We start from the raw sequence: 8,797 nt of genomic DNA, 5'->3' as shown, positions 1-8,797 counted from the left end.
GCTTGGTTTTAAAATTTTTCCTTTCCCAAAGGTCTGATAAGTAAACTACTCTATGTTGACTTAACTTATTTATAGTTTCCCTCTTTATATTCAAGTCATTCACCCATTCTGAATTTATCTTGGCATAGGGTGTGAGATGTTAATCTAAACCTATTCTCTCCCATATTGTTTTCCAAATTTCCCAGCAGTTTTTGTAAAATAGTGGATTTTTGTTCCAAAAGTTGGGCTCTTTAGGCTTATCATACACTGTCTTGCTGACATCACTTACCCCAAGTCTATTCCACTGATCCTCCCTTCTGTCTCTTAGCCAGTAGCATACCATTTTGAACCTCTGCTTTATAGTACAATTTAATATCTGGTAGTGCTAGGCCCCCTTCCTTCACATTTCTTTCATTATTTCCCTTGATATTCTTGATCTTTTGTTATTCCAAATGAACTTTGTTATAGTTTTTCCTAATACAGTAAAAAAGATTTTTGGTAGTTTGATAGGTATGATGCTAAATAGATAAATTAATTTGGGTAGAATGGTCATTTTTATTATGTTAGCTCGTCTTACCCATGAGCAATCAATATTTTTCTAATTGTTTAGATCTAGTTTTAATTGTTTTGAAAGTGTTTTGTAGTTGTTTTCATATAATTCCTCTGTTTGTTTTGGTAGATAGATTCCTAAGTATTTTACATTGTCTAGGGTGATTTTAAATGGTGTTTCTCTTTTTACCTCTTGCTGCTCTGAAGTGTTGGAAATATATAGAAATGCTGATGATGTATCTGCATTTATTTTGTATCCTGCAACTTTGCTAAAGTTGTTGATTATTCGTACCAAGCTTCTTAGTTGATTCTCTAGGGTTTTTTAAGTACACCATCATATCATCTGCAAAGAGTCATAGCTTAGTCTCCTCATTGCCTATTTTGATACCTTCAATTTCTTTTTCTTCTCTAATTGCCACTGCTAATGTTTCTAGTACAATGTTAAATAATATAGGTGATAATGGGCATCCTTCTTTCATTCCTGATCTTATTGGGAAGGCTTCTAATTTATCCCCATTGCATATGATGCTTGTTGATGGTTTTAGATATACACTGTTTATTATTTTTAGGAAAATTCCTTCTATTCATATACTTTTCAATGTTTTTGATAGGGCTGGATGCTATATTTTGTCAAAGGTTTTTTCAGCATCTATTGAGATAATCATGTGATTTTTGTTTGTTAGATTATTGATATGGTCAATTATGTGGATGGTTTTCCTAATGTTGAACCATCCTTGCATTCTTGGTATAAATCCCACCTGATCATGGTGGATGATCCTCTTGATTACTTGCTGAGATCTCTTTGCTAATATTCTATTTAAGTTTTTTGCATCTATGTTCATTAGGGAGATTGGTCTATAGTTTTCTTTCTCTGTTTTTGATTTACCTGGCTTTGGAATCAGTACCATATTTGTGTCATAAAAGGAGTTTGGTAGGACTCCTTTGCTTATTATATCAATATTTTGTATAGTATTGGGATTAGTTGCTCTTTGAATGTCTGATAGAATTCACTTGTGAAGCCATCAGGCCCTGTTGATTTTTTCTTAGGGAGTTCTTTGATGGATTGTTCAATTTCTTTTTCTGATATGGGATTATTCAGGTATTCTATTTCTTCTGCTGTTAATCTAGGCAATTTATATTTTTGTAAATATAGATTGTTAGATTTATTGGCATTTAATTGGGCAAAATAATTTTTCATGATTGCCTTAATTTCCCCTTCATTAGAAGTGAGGTCTCCCTTTTCATCTTTGATACTGTCAATTTGGTTTTCTTCTTTCCTTTTTTTAATTAGATTGACCAGTACTTTGTCTATTTTATCTGTTTTTTTTAAATACCAGATTCTAGTCTTATTTATTAATTCAATAGTTCTTTTACTTTTGATTCTATTAATTTCTCCCTTGATTTTAGTATTTCTAATTTAGTTTTCATCTGGGGATTTTTAATTTGTTCGCTTTCTAGTTTTTTAAGTTGCATGCCCAATTCATTAATCTCTGCCCTCCCTAATTTGTTAATATATGCACTCATGGATATAAATTTCCCCCTGAGTACTGCCTTGGCTGCATCTCACAGAGTTTGGTAGGATGTCTCTTCGTTGTTATTCTCTTCAATGAAATTGGTGATTGTTTCTATGATTTCTACTTTGACTAGCTGGTTTTGGAGAATCATATTATTTAATTTCCAATTACTTTTTGATTTGCCTGTCCAGTTGCACTTACTAATTATTATTTTTATTGCATTATGATCTGAGAAAGTTACATTCATTATTTCTGCTCTTTTGCATTTCTTTGCAATGTTTCTATGCCCTTTTACATGGTCAATCATTTGGAATGTACCATGTGTAGCTGAAAAGAAGGTGTATTCCTTTTTGTCCCTATTTATTTTTCTCCACATATCAATTAAATCTATTTTCTCTAGGACTTCATTCACCTCTCTTAACTCTTTATTATTTATTTTTTGGTTTGATTTATCTAGATCTGAAAGAAGAATATTTAGATCTCTGACTATTATGGTTTTACTATCTATTTCCTTCTTGAGCTCTGCCAGTTTCTCCTTTATGAATTTGGATGCTATGCCACTTGGTGCATACATATTGAGCTTTATTATTTCTTCATTGTCTATACTGCCTTTAATTAGGATGTAATGACCTTCCCTATCTTTTTTAATCATATCTATTTTTACTTTGGCTTTGTCAGAAATCATAATTGCCACTCCTGCCTTCTTTTTCTCATTTGACACCCAAAAGGTTTTGCTCAATCGCTTATCCTTAAACTTGTGTATGTCTACTCTCCTCATATATGTTTCTTGTAGACAACATATGATAGGATTTTGGTTTCTAATCCACTCTGCTATTTGCTTCCATTTTATGAGCGAGTTCATCCCATTCACATTCAGAGTTATAATTATCAGTTTTGCATTCACTGACATATTTGTATCCTTCCCTAGTTCTACTCCTTCTTCTTACACTATTTCCTTTTAAACCAGTGGTTTGTTTTAAGCTCATAACCCTTATCCCCTCCCTTGACTAACTTCTCTTTCTATCCCATCCATTTTTATTTCTCTCTTTTTATTTTTAAAGGCCTAATGAATTTCCTCCCCTTTCTTCTCCCCTCCCTTTTTTGACCTCCCCACTTCCCTGCTCCCTTTGGTTTATCCCTTCTGACTTTCTTAGTAGGGTTAGATAGAGTTTTATATCCCAATGGATACTATAGCTACTCTCCCCAATCAAGGTTAATTACACTGAGCTTAAGGTTTAAATATTACTTCTTAATGCTCTCTTCCTCTCCTTTTTATAATAGTATTTGTCCCCTCCCCTTCCCATGCCCTCTTTGTGTGTAATAGAATATCCTATTTTGCTTATTCATTCAAGTTTTTTTTTTGGTGTCCCCTACTATTCACCCCCTTCTTTCGCACAGCGCCATGTCATCTTAGACCATTTAGTATTCCGTCCTCTCCCTATGAATTATTCTTCTGATTACTATAATAGTGAATACTGTAATAGTGAATAGAGTTCACTACAGAGAATTATACATAGCATTTCTCCACATAGGAATACAGATAATTAGATCTTACTGAGGCCCTTAGAAAGGCAAATTTAAAAAAAAATATGAGTTTTATTTCTTTCCCCTTTGTTTCTTATTTACCTTTTCATGTTTCTCTTGATTTTTGTGGTTGGATAGCAAACTTTCCATTTAGTCCTGATCTTTTCTGTGTAAATATTTGGAAATCTTCTTTCTTTTTGAATGCCCATATTTTCCCCTGTAAGTATATAATCAGTTTTGATGGGTAGTTGATCCGTGGTTGAAGACACAGTTCTCTTGCCTTTCTGAATATCATATTCTAAGCCTCGTGTTCTTTTAGAGTGGAGCCTGCCAGATCCTGTGTGATCCTGATTAGTGCTCCTTGATATCTGAATTGTTTCTTTCTGGATTCTTGTGAGATTTTTTCTTTAATTTGGAAGCTCTTGAATTTGGCTATTATATTCCTGGGAGTTGTCTTTTCTGGGTCTAGTGTAGAGGGTGATCTGTGGATCCTTTCAATGTTTATATTGCTCTCTTCTTGTAGAACTTCAGGGCAATTTGGCCGAATAATTTCTTTTAGTATGGAGTCCAAATTGCTATTAATTTCTGCTTTTTCAGGAAGACCAATGATTCTCAGATTGTCTCTTCTAGACTGGTTTTCTTGATCTGTCACTTTCTCATTGAGATATTTTATGTTTCCTTCTATTTTATTAGTCTTTTGACTTTGTTTTATTTGTTCTTGCTGTCTTGAGAGATCATTAGCTTCTAATTGCTCAATTCTAACCTTTAGGCTTGTCAATTCTGGTGTTCAATTTGCTTATCAATTCATTTGATATCTGAGCCTCACTTTCCAATTGCAAAATTCTGCCTTTTAAAGTGCATTTTCTTGCCAGATTTTTGTTTCAAATTTGCTTACCATTTCATTTGATTTTGGGGCATCTTTCTCCAATAGGGAGTTTCTGTCTTCTAACATGTTCATTTCCTTTTGAGCTATTTCCCACTTCTCTCACCAAATCTCTTCCATTTTTCTCGTCATCTCAGATTTTAACTCTTCAATAGCTTGTGGCCAGTTTTCATTATTTTGGGAAGGTTTGGATATGATTACTTGTTTGTTCTCCTCTGTTGTTTGCTCTTTTGTCTGGATTTTATCTGTGTAAAAGTTTTCGAGTGTTACAGATTTCTTCTTGATGATCTTTCTCTTTGGGGGTTCTTGTCTCTGGCTTGTCATGTTTAGCCTTGCGCCCTTTTAGGTTTATCCTAACATTCTGGGTCTTTCTGAGCTCTTTAGGCTCCTGAGGTCTCAGGTCTAGTTGTTCTCAAGGTCAAGGCTCCTGGTTGTCCCCTTGCCTGTTCCTCTGCCTGAGGCTCCATTTACAGTCTCAGGGTGCTGCTTCCACAGTTGTGCACCACTCTGCACTGGGTCCTCACTCAAGGTCCTTGCCTGTGCTGAAGATCCGAGTCCTTGCCTGCTCTCAGGATTCATGTCTGGGCTTGCATCTGCACCTGCACTGGTGCCTGTGCTCAGGGTCTGTGTTCAAAGTACTCTTGTTCTTTAGACTCTTGTGGTCTTAAGTCTTGATGCTATAAAGAGCAGGCCCTGGTGACCCCAGGTAGCTGCCTAGGACTTAATGCATGCCCCAAACTTGCTCTAACTCTTGTGTGCTGTCTTTGACACTGTAGATGGTGTGGGGTGAGGGAGGGAGTTGCTCAGCTCACGCTTTAGTGAGAGCTGTTTCACCCCTTTATAGCATGGAAATGTCCCATTTCCTTGTACCTCCAATGCTGCGCCCTGTTGTGGGGTCCCTTCACTCCTCTGGATTTGTTTTTTTGTCTTCTTGAGGAGTCCTATATGTTTCGGTTAGTAGAGGTTATGCAAGCTGAATTTTATTCTGCCACCATCTTAACCAGGAAGTAGAGAGCTTTCTCCCTAATGCATTTCTTGTTCCACAGTTATTTCTCCATAGATGTGGAGAGCATTCTTTCACATAAGTTCCTCTGGCTTGTCCTGGGTCATTGCATTGCTACTCTTAGAAAAGTCCATTACATTCAATTGTGCCATAATGTATCAACCTCTGTGTACAATGTTGTCCTGGTTCTGCTCCTTTCACTCTGCATCAGTTTCTGGAGGTCATTCCAGTTCACATGGAATTCCTCCATTTCTTTATTCCTTTCAGCACAATAGTCATCACCAACATATAACACAATTTGTTCAGCTATTCCCCAATTGATGGACATCCCTTCATTTTCCACTGTTTTGCCACCACAAAAAGTACAGCTATGAAAATTCCTGTAGAAGTCTTTTTCCTTATTATCTCTTTGGGATACAAACCCAGCAGTGGTATTGCTGGATCAAAGGGTGGGCATTCATTTAAGATCCTTAGTGCATAGTTCAAAATTGCCCATCAGAATAGTTGGACCAATTCACAATTCCACCAGCAGTGTATTAGTATCCCAATATTGCCACATCACCTCCAGCATTTATCACTTTCTTTTGCTGCCATATTGGCCAATCTGCTACGTGTGAGGTGGTCTAGTTACTTCTTTCACACTGAACATTCAATTAATTCCATTTAGTAGAGTGAGGAAATATATAGATATTTAATCATCTCTTTTCATCTCATTTGGAAATTCAATAAATTTCAAAATGCTCAAATGTCAAAGCAATTTTGAAATGTTATTATACTGGGAAAACCATAACCTTGCATATTAATTTCTTTTCCATTTTTTTAAAAGGAAGGTGAGCGATTTTACTGTTAATTCTTGTAGACTGAGCAGAAATTGTAGTGGCAGTGTAGATAGACTGATAAGAATGGGAAGGGCGGAATCAAGTTTTCTTGGGTTAAAAAGATTTTTTGCAAGATAAAAGAACTGTTCTTTCCCATTCCCTGATTCCTGAGGTCTTTTTCTGAGGAATATGGGTGAAATAATAACAAGGTCAAAAATAATTACTTTTACACACACACACGCATACACATGCATGCACACACACATACACATACAGAATGCTTGAATTTATCTCCCTAGGTCAAAGCCAGTCCCAAAAACAATCCTATTGCCTCAGTTGCTTGAACTACATTGTAGAATCTGTTGAGAAGCAAAGAGTTTCCATCAGCTTGTGGTATCTCCTGGCTTCCCACTCTTGGGTCAGTTCTCTTTGTTCTCCAGCCCAGTAGATTGTCCTGAGACATTCTTGAAATAGCAGAGTTGACATACAGAGTGATATTTGTCAGAACCACTAATTACTTCAGCCTCTTTCTCAATACCCAGTCTTGTTATGAGCAGCTTCCTGGAAGCACTATATGGACACTGCAGTTAGTTTCATCACACTGTCTGCCAGTGGCACCAAGGTCACGATATTCCCAAATGCCTTTCTCTGAAAAGTCCCATTCAGTGCCGCTACAATTACTGTCTTCTCAGTATTTTCCACGGTCTCACTGAATTACACAATATCTGGGAAAAACTGTCCTTAATCAATGCCAATGACAGTCACAGCCAGGGAATTCTGTACCACATCCCGAAGAAAGCAGTCTAGCAGTGCTTCCATAGTGTTCGGGTCATGTGTGGAGAAACTTTTGCTGTATCGAGTATCTTTGGCATACTTAAATACAAGGTACTTATATTGGGCAATCTAGAATCTAGAATTGTTGGACTCTACTCATGAGCTCTGTGTTTTTCCTGGAGAACATAGGCCCCAGGATCATCTGGATCTCCCCCTAGACTTTGCTGGGTAGCCGGGTAGCACCATGGGCAGGTTAAAACAGCTCATACTGAATCTGGAGAGAGCAGAGAAATAGTGCACTAAGGTCAGTGCAACTGCTCTCACACATATTAATTTCTTTTTTTTAAACCCTTACCTTCCGTCCTGGAGTCAATACTGTGTATTGGCTCCAAGGCAGAAGAGTGGTAAGGGTAGGCAATGGTGGTCAAGTGACTTGCCCATGGTCACACAGCTGGGAAGTGTCTGAGGTCAGATTTGAACCTTCCGTCTCTAGGCCTGTTTCTCAATGCACTGAGCTACCCAGCTGCCCCTACCCATATTAATTTCTAATACTACTAAAAGAGTAAAATTATCTGTAATCAAAATATAAAGAAATAAAATAAGAAAAAAGAAATATAAGTAATATGCCACTAGAAATAAAAAAAAAAAACTAGCTTATAACATCCATTTTCTCTATCAGCCTCAAGGAAAGTTAAACATTTATTATATTTTATGTTGCTATTACATATTTATATGTTGCTATTTGGAAAAATTTTAAAGTTATTCTATTAATCTATGATTTGTATATAGTAATTTTCTCATAAGACTAGCATCATGGAATGACAAATAAAGAGCTATCTTTGGAGTTTTGAAAAATTATGTTCAAGTCTCCTCTGTCTCCTCTGACACATTAGGGCTGTGTGATGTTGGAAGAGTCATTTCCCAGAAAAACTACTCAATACTCTAATTTCGTAAGTTTAGTAAAAGCTAACAAAACAAGGTAAAGATTTAAAACTGAAAGCTTAAAAAGCCAAAAATAATACACACACACACACACACACACACACACACACACACACACACACACAAAACAAACAGATAAACTTTTGCAGTTATATATGGATGAATTTTTTTTTAAAACCTTCATCTATTTTTCTCAGCAAATAGCTTCTATTGAAGGGAATTAGAGAACAGTGAATACTTCTTCTTCATTTGCCATTTGCTAATTTGCTGTCACACTTTTAATAATTGAAAATCATGGCCAAGGGTAAACTTTGATTTTCTACGTCATAAACACTAATATCCCCCCTTGATATTATTAGATTTTAGGATGCACTAAAAAATATTGGATTTTAATCAAGCCTTCAAATTTCAAAAAAGATATATAGCTTTGAGCATGGAGAAATGAAATGATATTGCCTATATTGCCTTTTAATTTGTTTTTCATGAAGTTCTCCCCATAAGTTGCTTATGATCCCATGTTAATGAAATAAAATATATTAATGTATAAATTATAAGAGAGTCAATATCAGAATCAGGAAGGCCTTAATTCAAGACTACTTACCCTCACAGAGATATATGCACATTCTCTTTTCCTGAGAAATCCTTTAACCTCTCATTAGCTCAGACAAATCTCTTAGACTCTCTTATGATATATATTATATATTATATATATTAGGTTGTATATATATATATATATATATATATATATATATATACACACACACAATTGGTTTGGGGATGTTCCAATGAGGAAACTTCTCTCAAAGCATAT

General features: G+C 35.8%; 1 pseudogene; it reads right to left on the bottom strand.

Annotated features, from left to right (window-relative positions):
* Window positions 1-6,602: 6,602 nt before the first annotated feature.
* Window positions 6,603-7,311, bottom strand: LOC123231243 (annotated as a pseudogene).
* Window positions 7,312-8,797: the final 1,486 nt, after the last annotated feature.

Source organism: Gracilinanus agilis, chromosome 1 (genome assembly GCF_016433145.1).
Source record: "Gracilinanus agilis isolate LMUSP501 chromosome 1, AgileGrace, whole genome shotgun sequence".
Classification (NCBI taxonomy): Eukaryota; Metazoa; Chordata; class Mammalia; order Didelphimorphia; family Didelphidae; genus Gracilinanus; species Gracilinanus agilis.
The sequence above is the reverse complement of the archived record's forward strand: the minus strand, read 5'-3'. Positions and strand labels throughout refer to the sequence as shown.